The 13450-nt window shown below is 50.6% G+C and overlaps 1 protein-coding gene across 2 annotated transcripts in view; it reads left to right on the top strand.

The window, feature by feature from the left end:
* The window catches only part of RBM19 (RNA binding motif protein 19), a 144006-nt gene extending 132970 nt beyond the window's left edge, over positions 1–11036 (top strand). The window contains exons 25-26 of one of the 2 annotated variants that reach the window (XR_012155096.1): positions 8410–8504; positions 10015–11036. The gene's annotated coding sequence lies outside the window, so the exon portion shown is untranslated. Of the gene's footprint in view, positions 1–8409 lie in introns of both variants that reach the window. The other variant, XM_073313160.1, reaches the window with a different exon arrangement.
* The last annotated feature ends 2414 nt before the right edge of the window (positions 11037–13450 follow it).

Raw genomic sequence — 13450 nt, 5'->3', positions numbered from 1 at the left:
AGGATCGCCATTCCAGGCTTTGAACTACAGAATGCTTGGAACTTAAGTCTAACCTGCTCTGTTAACAAGTTAGTGCTCGCTCATTTCTTCGGAACTTTACACACACAATTCCATTCGGGAACAGGTCACGGTCCGGGGGATAGTTAGTGTCGCTTTGTTCATGCAGATAGTTACGTGCACGCTCCCTCTACGAGGACTCCTTAAATGTAAATAGGTGGAGGAAATGTAGTGAAAAGGTGGAAATTAAACGGAATCACCATTAATATGGTGAATGTTACTGACAACTTTGCCATGGGGAAGGCCTAGCCCTTTTTAGCGACAGGTGCTGCCCCTCCCTCAGAATTGGCCAAAAGGGAGCAGCTGGACCTACTTTGTTTACCGAGACCTGCCACCTGCTGACACGGGCTGCCACAGAGAGTGGGACAGGAGGTAACCATGACATATAGAGCAGAGGAGCCTGTGCCATCGTGACTGGCGGAGTCTACAAGGCCGCCTCCCCTTCAGCTGTGGTCTATCCTAGGTACTTTTACAGCCCTTGTTACCATAATATCTGAGCAGATTTATCACCCTACTGTGAGATACATCAGTATTGTTCCCCGGGATGCACAATGTAGATTAAGTGATTTGCCCAAGGTCACACACGGGAAATCTGTGGCCTAGCTAGGAACTGAACCTGTGTTTCTTGAGTCCCAGCTGGGGGCTGTCTTTACTAGGCCATCTTTCTTACTACATTGCCAACAGCAGGATAAAGTACTTCTGCAACCACGGACTGGATTAAGTGGGTCCCATCGTATTTAAATCACCTAAGAAAATAGTGCTGTCTGTAAAACCACCAGCTCCACGTCCTGAGCTCCTTTGTGTTCTTTGGAGGTCTCCCAATGCTGCACTGAGCAGACCTGATCCCACTTAGCTTGTGGAGTCTGCTTGGCCCAGCACAAGGTGAGTACCTCAGCCACCCTCCTTGTGTGTTGTCCTCCTTGATGCTCCCATCTTCTGCCCAACCATTGAGCAAGAGGTTCCAACTCCCTTGGGAATGTGGCATTGCCAAGCGCCCTCTGGCCAGCCCATTGCACCTCCTTCATGCAGGCAGAGCTGGAGCACAGTTTATTACATCCAGAAGCAGGAGCAGAGCCACGCAAAACAAAAAGGCAAACAGACCCGGAATAAACGTGCCCTGCTCTGCATGCTAGTGACTGGGCAGCAAATGCAAAGCGGGGTGGGCGAGCAAGAAGGTGGCTTTTCATAGGGAAAAATTCAGATTGTGCTGCTGGGAGTGTCGAGAGACCTTTGTGCAGAGTTTCTGAGTGTGTGGAATTAGACTGGGAGTGAGTGTGAAATTTTCAAAATCCCCCTGGATCTCACAAGGTAGGCGTGTCTCATTCTCACCCAGCAGACAGGCTGTCGAAGGGGGAGTGTATGGGAAGATGGGTTTTTTCCCCCTCCTTTCTGCTTTTCTGAATGACCATTCCCCCCTTTTCCCCCAATTTTTTTGCCACTAGAAATCACCCAAGCTTGTCCAGACAATGCAAGGGCAGGGAGTTATGCTGGGAAGATCATTTCTATGGGACAATGCATTCTCACTTGTCATCTGTCTGCTGGAGGAGGTGGGAGTAGCGGGGAGAGAGAGAGGTGGAGCAATCTAGTGTGAAATGTAACAATAAGAGCAAAAGTCAAGAGCCACCTCGCTCCTTCGTGGGTGAGGGACCTTCTGGAGGATCATGTGCTTGGGAAGGTGGTGGATGATTGAGTTTGACAGGCTCAGGTGAATTGCCTGTGGGCTATCTACAGATTTCTAATGCCCCATCACCAGGGTACCCAGGAAGTAAATGGTGTCATAAAAGGACGATGGGAGAATTCATAGAATCTTAGAATCACAGGATTGGAAGAGACCTCGGGAGGTCATCTAGTCCAACCCCCTGCTCAAAGCAGGGCCAATTCCAACTAAATCATCCCAGCTAAGTCTTTGTCAAGCCGGGCCTTAAAAACTTCTAAGGATGGAGATTCCACCACCTCCCTAGGTAACCCATTCCAGTGCTTCACCACCCTCCTAGTGAAATAGTGTTTCCTCATATCCAACCTAGACCTCCAGCCTAACAAACACCGAAGAGCTCTGGTCAGGCCAGACAGCAGACATCACTGCATTGGTACATCTCAGGAGCTGGGCAGATTTGCTCAGCAGTTCAGGCTCGCACCTGTATTTCACTCCCGTGGCTTCCCAGCAAAATGCCAAAGCCAGCCATGGACATGAGCTAACAGCCTGCCACGCAGAGAGAGCTTGAGGGATGGTGTGAGCCGTCTCCCTCCTCTGTTCACCTTAGTACTTTCATATTTGTAAGAGGCAGCTGTAGCCCGGAGAGAGTATTGCACTTTGTATGGAGTGTGGTCGCCTGTGTCCACTGGTCACTGCGAATGCCAGACATGCAGCCCCCGTGAGGCCTCTGCTACCCTTAGGACTGCATTGACTTTGGGGGTGGGCAGTGCATTGCAGAACTGGGAACTGTGCGGCTCACCCACAAAACGGCTTTGCAATTACAGTTGGCAGCACTCCATAAAACCCTGCGCTCCAGTTACACTGCAGCTCCTGTGTAACTAAGAAGTAATTAGTGCCACTTTCTATAGCGAGTAAAACCCAAATGTCAAACAATAACAAAGCTATTAAGTCACGTTTTTACTGCATATTTGAAGCCGGGCTCTGTGTGTGTGTCTCCTTTCTGCCAGAGCAATGGCGTTCCCTTTGGCTAGATTCATTTGCAGGAAGAGTCCATGATTTTAAAGTGACTGAGCAGTACAGATCCATGTTAATCACACACAGAGTTCACCCTCCTTAAGAGGGGACATCTGTCCTCTCGCCACACAGGGCACTTTGTCTCTCTCTTGGCAGAACACAGCTCCTGTTGGTCCCTCTCTGTTTGAGGTTGGTTTTCCTGTCCCTCGAAAATTTGGGATCTAAAAATTTTCCCAGCTGAAAAGTCAAAATCTTGAAAAGTTTTGCAAACTGAAAGTCATGGAGAATTTTGGTCCAGGTCAATCAGAACCTTTTGTTTCCAAGTAGACTTTTAATTTTTGTAACAATTCTTCACTTAGAAATTTAAGTGCGAAGTCTGTTGGAACCAGAGAACGGGCATTTTTTGTTGAGAAAATGTCTACATGAAACATTCTGACTACTTAGAAACTGGTGTCAAAAATATCTGGAGTCGAACAGATTGTCAGAACCAGCCCTTTTCCATGAACGGTTCCAGTTTGGATGCCTCTGCGTTTTCTGATGGAAAACTGTTTTTCTGGAAAATTGTCAACCAGCCCTAGTCACAATACAATGGTTCATCTCCATCTGCGTGTGTCCCATGTGTGCATCAGTGTCTGCGTGCAACTTGCCTTGGTAAAACCCTCTCTTGGATTCTGACTTGACCCCGCCCCACGGTCTGTGGGATCTCAAGTTATTGTGAAGGGGAAATCAGATGAGTTTGCCGCCCTATCCCATAGCTGAATGGGGGCACATGAAGGTCTGGCAGTCGTGTTTCCTCCCCCTCTATTCACCCTGCTGGCATCAGAGACAGGGCCATCCTGTGAGCCGCAGATCTTTCATGGGACATAGCTCTATGCGCCCCCAAAGCACAGGAGGTGCTGGCTGGGTTTGTGCTTCGGCCCAGCCTAGATTCCAATGCAGATTCTTAAGGAGGTGCTTTTTTCCCCATGGCTTCTTCAGCAAAGCCCAGTCAACTGGCACTTGCATCATCCTGTGGCTTACACTCTTTGGTGGGGCTCTGCCAACACCCAAAGGCCAGGCAGCAGCTGCTCCATGGCTTTGGGATTGTAACTTCACCCAGCTCACCAGAAACGTCCCTGTCCTTTCTTATATCGGCCTACTCAGCAAAGGGTCACCCTTCTATTGTGTTCTTCTGCGTAGGTTCTTATCCACCCTGTGATGGGCCTCGGCTCACCACTGCGGCACCTCCTGCTGGATGTCCCAGGGATCAGCTCTGCTAGTCAGTGCGCCCTCTTCTGGCGGTGTCTCGCCTGCCATCACCTCCACTCCTGGACCCGTGTCACCCCAAGGACTGTGGCATCCTCTTCAAGACATAGCCCTCCAGCTGTGTCACACTCAGTTCTTCCCCCTTCCAGGGGAACGGCTGTCCACTGTCCAGCCACTTCCTTGGTAGCAGTTAGGGGAAAGGCGGGGACCCAGGCCCAGCCACTACTTCAGGTCCCATCCCAGGGACCCTGTAGATGGCAGCCACATGCGATGTCCCCGCCAACCCCTTAGCCTACTTCCCTGGGCTACTTCCCTGGGCCACTTCCCCGCAGCCCCAGCACCTTCTCCGCTCCTGTCTCAGGGCCCCAGCTTGTCAGCAGTCCGCTAGGAGCTCACTCTTGCTCCCCTGATCCTGCCCAGCACTGCTCTGTCCAAGGTGCTAGCTGACCTCTGCCTGCAAGGCAGCCAGTCGTCCTCCTCCTTCCTTCCTTCCTCCTTGAGCTCCAGGGAGTGACTGACCTGCTCTGCCCTGCAGCTCTTCTTATATGGGCCTGTCCAGACATAATTGGCTGCTCCTCACAGCCCCTCTCCAATTGGCTGTCTCCTGCACAGCCTCCCTAAGGTCCTATTAACCCTTTATGGGCTACTGTGGGACAAACGCCCCATCACACACCCCCATCACAGCAGTCTCTGAGTACTTCCTGTGGTACATTCATTCTCTTGCCCTTTTCTAAGGGGAGAATCGGATGTGCAGTGGATCATTTGGTTTTGATTTTTTAAATGGACGCATTGCTCCGCATGTAGAGAAGGCAGGTCAGAGAAGTCCACCATGAATCAGAAGGTGGGGAGGTTTGAGATGGTCCTCAGTGCTTGTGTTCATTGAACAGTCTAAAAACGAGCTTTACCCTGGTGGTAGAAGGTTCTATTGTGTCTGGGGAGTGGAGTTGCTGATCACCATCTTCATCCCGGAGCTTTAGATTATTTTTGAGGTGTCCAGGGCCCAGGCCGCTGAGCGTCTTGAAACTAAGGACTGAGACCTTGAACTTGACACCTCAGAGAATCATAGAAGTTAGAGATAGAAAACATCTGAGATCGTGCAGTCCGGGCCCTGGCAGTGCACTGGTTGGATTATTGGGGCTAGGGGGCTGCCATGAAACAGTTCTTTCCACATGGGAATTGTGACCATAGCCTCCAAGACACTTTCCCTCTCCTGATGATGCTGGGTGAAAGTTACCAAGTTCAGACATGGAAGTCCCGACTCCCAGGCACAGGTACTGATCATTAGGACACAGCACCTCTCAAGTCTTTAAGGGACACCTATCAAGCTATTACTGTAGCTCTGCACCTTATCCTCTAATTCGGACTCTAGTTTTGAATTATTTGGGGGTGTACGTGAATGTAAGTACTCAGGGAAGTAGCTGATAATGCTGGCTAGAGCCAGACATTGTATAACGCAGGGGTTGTGATCTCTGGTTGGAGCAAGGGAGGAGCCTGGTCCTGAGCACTATAGAGTACCCCCAGCCCTGCTCTCTCACATCAGCTCTGCAGCTGCCCCTCAATCCTGACCTGTAGCACCCCTGCTATTCCAGTCCTGCCCCCTTAGCCCAGGTCTGCCAATGTCGCTCAGTCCTGGCCTACAATACCCCCCTTGCTTTTCCAGTCCTGGGCTAGTGCTCTCCTTGGGCCTGCAGTCCCAGCGATGCCAAACTGTCCCATCACTCCATGCTTTCGTGAAACGGACAAACGTGTGACAGGGATGAAATTTCAGCTCAGGTAATTTCACTGGGACCTGCAGCAAAATGTTTTGACTTTGGCTAAAAGGCTAGTGAGTGCCTTGACCTCCTGGATCCTGACAGGGATCTTATAGATCCTTGGGATCCAGCTCAGACATTGCAGCTCTCTGCTTGAATAGGCTGGCTTGGTCATGTTCTGTTTTGTTGACATGACCGTAGCCGGACAAGAGCCAAATGCGGCCCTGCCTAGCACATCTCAGGCTGGTCCATCTAAGTGGGCAGCTGAGCCACGGTTCCCCCGTTCCAGAGACAAACCCACCCCCATCTGTACACAGAAGGGAGGCGACGGTGCCTTGTAACACCCTCGTCCGTTGCCAAGGCAGCGGCTGTGGCGTGTCACAGGCGGCATGAATTACTGCAGCAGCATATGCCCCAAGGCTTTCTGTGTAAAGCCCGGCCTGCAGTGAAATGGGATCCGGGAGCGGGGCAGCGAGGGCAGCCGTAAATCGCCCTTGGAGCTGGCACACGGAGATGAAGCACAGCTCTGGCCTCTCGGCTGGGGGAGGAGGGGGGCTGTGTTGCCAGTGGCATGTGCTTGACAGAGGCCACGGCTCTGCATAGCCTCAGGCTGCCTGGGTGTGCTCATGTGGAGTCGGCAGGTAGCGCGGCATACTGAGCAGAGCGGGAGCGCTGACCTTGGACCTGCGCCTGCCTGCTGCACAGCATTCCCTGCTGCTCTCCTTTATCCACGCTTACCCGCTCTCCGGTTTCCCCTCCTTCCCTCGCACTGCTTTTCTCCGGCTCTCTCCCTTCCCGCCGAACTTGTAGGAGTAACAGAAAGTCATTTATCTGCCTGGAGCGTTGCTCTAGGAACCTTCTCTTCTCCAAAGCCAAAATCTGGTCTCTTTGTTCGGGGGGATTTTATGCACTTCTGTTGGGCTCTTTTGTTTGTTTTTCAATGTCTCCAGACTATAAACCACAAACGCTTTGTCTCTCAAAGGGACACTGCTCGTTGACTGGAGTTTCAGCTTGAAGGTTGTTTTTTAGAGGCAGTTTCATTTGGCAGCTAGGCTGGGTTGGAGGAGAACTGGGTTCTATGCCCAGCCCTGCCACAGATTTTCTGGGTGATCTTGGGCAAGTCATTTCCCCTCTCTGTGCCTCAGTTTCCCCAACCACCCTTTGTCTTGTCTGCTTAGATTGTGTGCTTTTCATAGCACTCTGTGTCTGTACAGCACCTATTTCAATGGGGCCCCTATCTCAGATAAGGCTTCTAGATGCTACTGTAATATAAATACATACAAATAATAGGCTTTATTGTAAGTATATAAAATAAACCGTGCTAGTCTCTGTTATGAAAATGTGCCTTCAGGATTTTTAACGTCTTTGAAAGGGGAGGCAGATGTGGGCTGATACAAGGTAGTGAACCACACACCTCCATCCCCCCAAAGCCTGTGGTGTGCGGATTGCATGTCAGAAGCTGGATTAGACACTGAGCCTGATTTTTTTCTCCCTTACACCCCTCTCAGGCCAGCACTTCTCCCCTGATTTCAGTGACGCCGCTCCTGATTCACATCAGTGCACACAGGAGAAGGAATCGAGTGCTGTGCCTTATGAGCAGCACCCAAACCAGCCAGTTTAAATGCTCAAGCTGAGTTCAGTGCACAAAGTAAATGTATGTGTTAAGTGAACAACCAAATTCTGTCCTTGGGGATGTTGGTGGAAAGCTGGTGTAACTCCATTGAAGGCAGCAGGGTTACTCTGAACTACACTGGTGTGTAGCTGATGGAAGAGTTTCACACTAATTTAGATTTTAAAAATTATATGGACTGTAATAATGGCAAGTGTTGTCAGGGCCTCAGCTAGGGACATTACTTCTCAAAATCAAGGATTTTGATCTTGAGAGGGACCCTTCTGAATGCATCTAGGTTTAAACAAAGTGGAACTACTGTCAAATGCTTTATGATTCAGAAACGGGCCTTTGTTCAGTGCACGCTGGAAACGGACTGTAGCCATAAAAGGCAATTAGTTCCCTGATGCATAGGCTCTTTGAGTCAACGCTTCATTCTCGGTTCTGATTTCTTGCCTCACCCTCGTACTGGTCCCCAGACTCAAGGGAGATGTCTCCCTCCCTCCCTCCCTCCCAGGTCTCCAAGTGAGTGCAAAGCGGCAGGAGTAGAATCAAGTGGGTCACCAGCAGTGGTATAAGATCTCCGGGGCTGAGTGACAGGCGGGAGAAGGGTTGATAGAACCCAGACAGTGTTACTGGCAAGATGGAGTGTGGCTTCATTGGGGTCAGGGAGTGGGACTCCCATTGACTTCAAAGGCCCAGGCTAGATTCTTCAGAGTTTCACGGTGGTCAGCCCAGCAACATCCAGACTAAGGCCCTGCCCCAAAGAGCTGACAGTTTAAAGAGACAAGCCAAAGAGGGGCAGAAAGGAAAGAATCATTCTCCCTATTTCACAGGTTCAGAGTGGAGGCCAAAAGACTGTAAGTGACTTGCCTCCAGTCACCCAGAAGGCCTGGGGTAGAATCACTAGGCCCATCATTCCAGTCTACTGTGCCCCAAGCATTGCCCCAAATGACCAAAGCAGCTGTGGCCCCCAACCCAGAAAACTGACAGGGGCACGGGCATGCCATGTTGGCTCCACTCCTTCCTTGTATGAGCTTTAGTGCGCCCTAATTTCTGGTCTTCTGCTCCCTCTCCAGGAACCGTCTGCTGAGCTCCAGGGGCTGAAAGACCCTCGGTAAATCCAAGTTCCTGCAATGCTTGTTCCTGCCTGGGCTGTCCTGCTATACAGCAGGTGCGTTCTGGCTGGTGCAGTTGGACGGCACTCGGGCACTTCAATGAGGCTTTCTGTGTAGCAGCCATTATATTTTTAAATCATTTTTCTTCTTCCCCCACTCCACACATTTTAAAAACTTTAAAAAGAGGGGGAGGCACCCTAAGGACTTCTAGCAGATCCAAACCCCTAAAACAAAGGGTGTTCATGGGGGGGAGCACAAACACCCCTAGAGGTTTTGTCCCCACTTGCGTAACTCTTGCTGCACTTGCCAGCTCAGGAATAGTCCTGCAGCTTCAGCTCTTTGCCCCACCCCACTGTGCCCCAGTGCAGCAAAGCATTTGAAAATGTGCTTATCTTTAAGGGGGATGGCATTTTCAAAGGTGCCTGTGCACATTCGGCACCCAACTCTGACTGGCTTTGAATGGGATTTGGGCAGCTAAACTCCCTCCGGGCCCTTGGAAAATCTCCGGCCTGTATGCCTAAATCCTGTTGATTTCAGCAGGCCTTAAATACGTGTGTCGAGTTAAGCAGGCACTTAAGAGCTTTGCTGAATCAGGGCCTAACGGGGGCATTGCCTTCCCTCAGCCCTGTTGGAGCACAGTAGGATGGCATATAAAAACGTGATCATTTGCCAAATCTGTGCTTTCATTCTGCTGCACGCCTCCCCCCCCCCCCCCCCCGTGCCTGGGCATAGGGGGAGCACCTTATAGGCAGAAATGCCCCTAGGCCCCATCCCCACTCCACCCTGTTCCCCAAGATTCCCCCTCATTCCTCCCCCTCCGTCAAGGCCCTGCCCGTGCTCCACCTCTTCCCACTCCTGCTCCGCTTCCTCCTTGAGGCCCCTGCCCACTCACTGCTCTCTGCCCTCCCCCAAGCCCCCACAGCTGTTGGGCAGCATCTCCCATCAGCTAATCAGGGGCCCCGCCAAACAGCTGATTGGGGGTGCTGCCAAACAGTTGTGGCTGGTGGGTGTTGAGCACCCACCTTTTTTCCCCCACGGGTGCTCCAGCCCTGCAGCACCCACAGACTTGGCACCTATGGACATGGGAGATGCCTGTAATATTTCATGAATTTTATATGTTCTATCTGTCTGATTGACTGTTATGGTAGTACTTGCCGTAGGGTTACGAAGGGTTAATGCCCTCCTGTCCAGGAGACAGTTAGCTTCACGGTGCCCTGCTTACCAATACTTAAAGGACAGTGCAAGGGTCTTTCCCCTTAGAGTTTACCTTGGTCCATGCTGAGGCCACCTGGCTGGCAAGCAGGGGTGTAATCTCGGGGGGCTTCCAGGCAGGCAACTGCAGAACTTTGGAAAGGAAGAGAAGCACAGGGGGAGACAGGCAAGTTACAGGACTGCCAACCCCAAATGTTCCAAAATCATGAGTCAGGCTCACCACCAATCACAAGATTGGCTTTAAAATTGTGAGAGTAGGTAAAAATACTAAATTTGTTGGTTTTTTTTAATTTGCTTTCTGCTTTTTGAGCCTCTAGGGTGCACTGAGGTCACATTTTGATGCTTTCTCCACAGCTCCGAGGGCCAGAAGCTTACTGTTTCTCTAAGAATCAAGGCTGAAATCATCACATCTCCACGTGACTCCAGGAGCTGGGGCTTTAAGGAAAACAATGATTATCCTGAGACCCATGACAGGGTCATGAGAGTTGGTAACAACTGAAGTTCTGTCTTCACTGCAAAAAAAACCGAAGACGTGTTCTTGGTTTGGGTTAAAATAGCAGTCAAGACACAGCAATTTGGGTTTAAACTAGGATGACCAGATAGGAAGAGTGAAAAATGGGGATGGGAGGAGTTGAGTTGAGCCCTAATGTATTTACAAGCCAAGTTGCTGTGTCTTCATTGCTGTTTTAACCCAAATTAGGAACACACCTTGTTTTGCAGTGCAGACATACTTGCAGGGAAGCAGTCTGAGCCCCAGTCCCTGGAGGTGGGGGTGTTTGGGATAAGCTAGGCCTCCCTAAGCATCTCGGTAAGATACAGATGTGCTTAGACCTTCCATTGTGTTAAGAACCCTGTGCTCTGTTGATGCTTTGTTCCTACTTTTTGAAATTAAAAATACTTTATTCTGAAAAGTTTGCTTTGAGGTCCCCGTGCTCACTCCAGCTCCTGAAGGGAAAGCCTGCAGGTCACTAGACCCAGTTGATCCTGCTGAGCAATCACAGCTGATGCCCAGGGAATTACAGCAGAGACTGGTCTGAGAATGGGGTAATCATGGTTTTGCCCCTTGTATAGTTACAGGCAAGGGGCCTAACAGCTGAGTGGGGTGTGTTCAGTGAGATTGGAAGCAGGGGTTCAAGGGGCAGCTAGCCCTGTATCTGTGACATAGAACAAGACGCATATAACAGATTCTCAATTCACTGGCAATTCCGAAAAATCAGAAGAGAAAAATCATTTGTGGTTAAACCAAAAACTATTTTTTTCAAAAGTTTTGGAGAATCAAACAGTCTGGAAGAAAAATTGCTTGAAGTCAAACAAAACATGTGAGTTCGGTGTTGAGCATTTGTAACCAGGTTTGATGGTTTTTATTAAAAAATTTAACAGAGTTTTAAAATGAAACCATTTTATTCTAAGAAATCAAACATTTTGTTTTGAAAACATCCAAATGAAACACTTTGATTTTTTTAGAACTACTTTTAGGGTTTCCAGCTGACACAGGTCTGGGAACCAGACTTGACCTTGCGAAAGGTTTCCGTGCTGCCACATCTGCAGTTTTCAACGAAAAAAGTTTCATACACAAAATTTGATCCAGTTGCACTGGGAGAATAGGAAATAACCTAGAATCTACAAAATAGCTTTAAAATAAAAACACCCTGAAGCCTAAATGAGCCTCCATGTTAAACAACTTTAAAGAAACTGTGGTTTAATGTATTTTAACATAACCACGGCGCTGTGGGAAATGTCCTACCACTAGAGGGAGCAGTGCTCAAGTCTTGACCTTGCCTCTCACTCCCCAAGGAGCCAGGATAGGTGCAGTTTCAGCTTGGCTTGCGTACACTGTTCCTATTGCTTCTCTGATGACTTGAGCAAGGCTCTGAGGCATCCTGGCTGCTGTCTTGTGGTCATGGTTGTCTTGAATGGTTTAGCCCATTGCTGCAGAATAGTCTGGGATATGAAGTTGTCTCCAGGTTTGCTGGGGTGTCGCCACAACACAAAAGCTCTGGGGAGGATGCAGGGAAGAGGAAAGGCTGCCCTCCCTCCTTTCTTTGATGCAATGATCTGAGAGCTGCTGGAATGCAGGGAATCCATGGTTTCGGTCCAATATCCCTTCCCAGGGCAATTTTGTATCTGGCAGTGTAGTCTAGTGGCTAGAGCACTCGCCTGGGGTTCAGGAAATGACCTTGGGCAAGTCATTTCCCCTCTATGGCTCAGTTTGCTCATGCACCCGGTGTCCTGTCCATTTATACTGTGAGCTGGTTAGGGCACGGCCTGTCTCTAGCACCTAGCACAATGGGACCCCAATCTCAGCTGGGCCTCTGGACTCTACTGCAATATAACACTGATACAGCAGCTCATAGGAGTGGATCCGTGGATGCAGCATGTGCTAGGCCTTGGTGGTCTGTAGCGAATTCACCAGCTCAATCCTCCCTCCTGGGGAAAGGGTGAAGAAGCAACTGTCATTGCTGACATTGCACCTCTGGGCTCTGATGGACAACGGGGACGACCTGATGGCAAAGACCTTCCTAGACACATGGATCCAGATGCCCCAAGGTATTTAGGAGCCTGATTCCCACTGCGATCCATGGGAGTTAGGTTCCTAAATATCTCAGTGGATCTAAGCCTTAGCCTTTTGCCCCCTCCACGTTTGCGGCTGAAGCAAGATGCTGTTGTGAAGTACGGGAAAGTTCAGAGCAATTAGGCAAAGGGGGTGGAAGTATCTTTCTGTCCAGTTCCTAGCGCACCCAAGTCCCTGCAGTAGCTGGGCAACCCAGGGAGGAGAGGGCAGGAGGGTGGGGAAATCCAGCCTGAAGGGTGTGGAGTTGATGGATAATAAAGGGAAGATTCCCCAGTCAGACCACTGAATGATAGCCCCTTCCACCAGGGATCTGATGGGCTCTGTATCTGGCCTTTCCCTGTGAACCTCTGCAAATGGTTGCCCACTTGTGCCACCCAGGGCTGAGTGCTGCAGGGTTGGGGCAACCAAGCTTTGCCACATGGTACATGCCTGAGCAGTAAGTGAATCTAACTGGAAATGGAGCCTCTATCTTTACTGCAAAACTCCCTTCTCCTGGAGGAGTGCAAATGGGAAAAGCAAGTGTTCTCCTCCAGCGCTCGCAGCACAGTGCGTGGGAACAGTCCTGGAGCAGGAAGACGGGCTGCAGGCCAAACGTACATTGGCAGAGTTTGCTAAGGAAAGCAGGACTGCAAGAGTGTCTCAGGCCAGGAGTCAAGTGGAAGTCAAGTGGGAAGTGCAAAGCAGGAGACTGGGGCTGGAATGGCATGGGGAGCGGCAGGGCATTGGTAAAGCTCCCTGGCCTGGAGTCAGAGCGGTGCTGCGAGGTCCGGCCTGAGGTCCTCTGGCAGAGTCGTGTGTGGGAGGCCAGAACAGGAGTAGCAGGGGGCTGTGGAGTGGCACTGGGGTGCATCAGCAGAAATATCAGCACTGAAATAGCAGGGGATGTGGCAGGATCGAGACTGAGGCCAGGGGCATGAGGGCAGTGTGCACAGCCCTGCCGCCCATTCCCTATCACCTTCCCCACTGTCCCAAACCCAAAGATTTCCTCGGCTGGTTTCTTGCGTCTTTTACACTCAGCTCCCCATCATGCCCGTCAGGGTGCTGTGAAAAGGTGATAACCCCAATGGGAAAGCCCTGAGGCAGCCAGCCAGTTGTGGGGCTGCTCCCCTTCCTCCCCTCCCGGGGCTGGCTCTAGCCCCTGGGAACAAGCCCAGGGACCGAGTGTCCCTGCTTGTTCGACTCCGAGGAGTGGGCGAGAGCGAGATAGCGTGAGGAAAA

Source organism: Lepidochelys kempii, chromosome 15, assembly GCF_965140265.1.
Source record: "Lepidochelys kempii isolate rLepKem1 chromosome 15, rLepKem1.hap2, whole genome shotgun sequence".
NCBI classification, from domain to species: Eukaryota; Metazoa; Chordata; order Testudines; family Cheloniidae; genus Lepidochelys; species Lepidochelys kempii.
The sequence above is the reverse complement of the archived record's forward strand: the minus strand, read 5'-3'. Positions and strand labels throughout refer to the sequence as shown.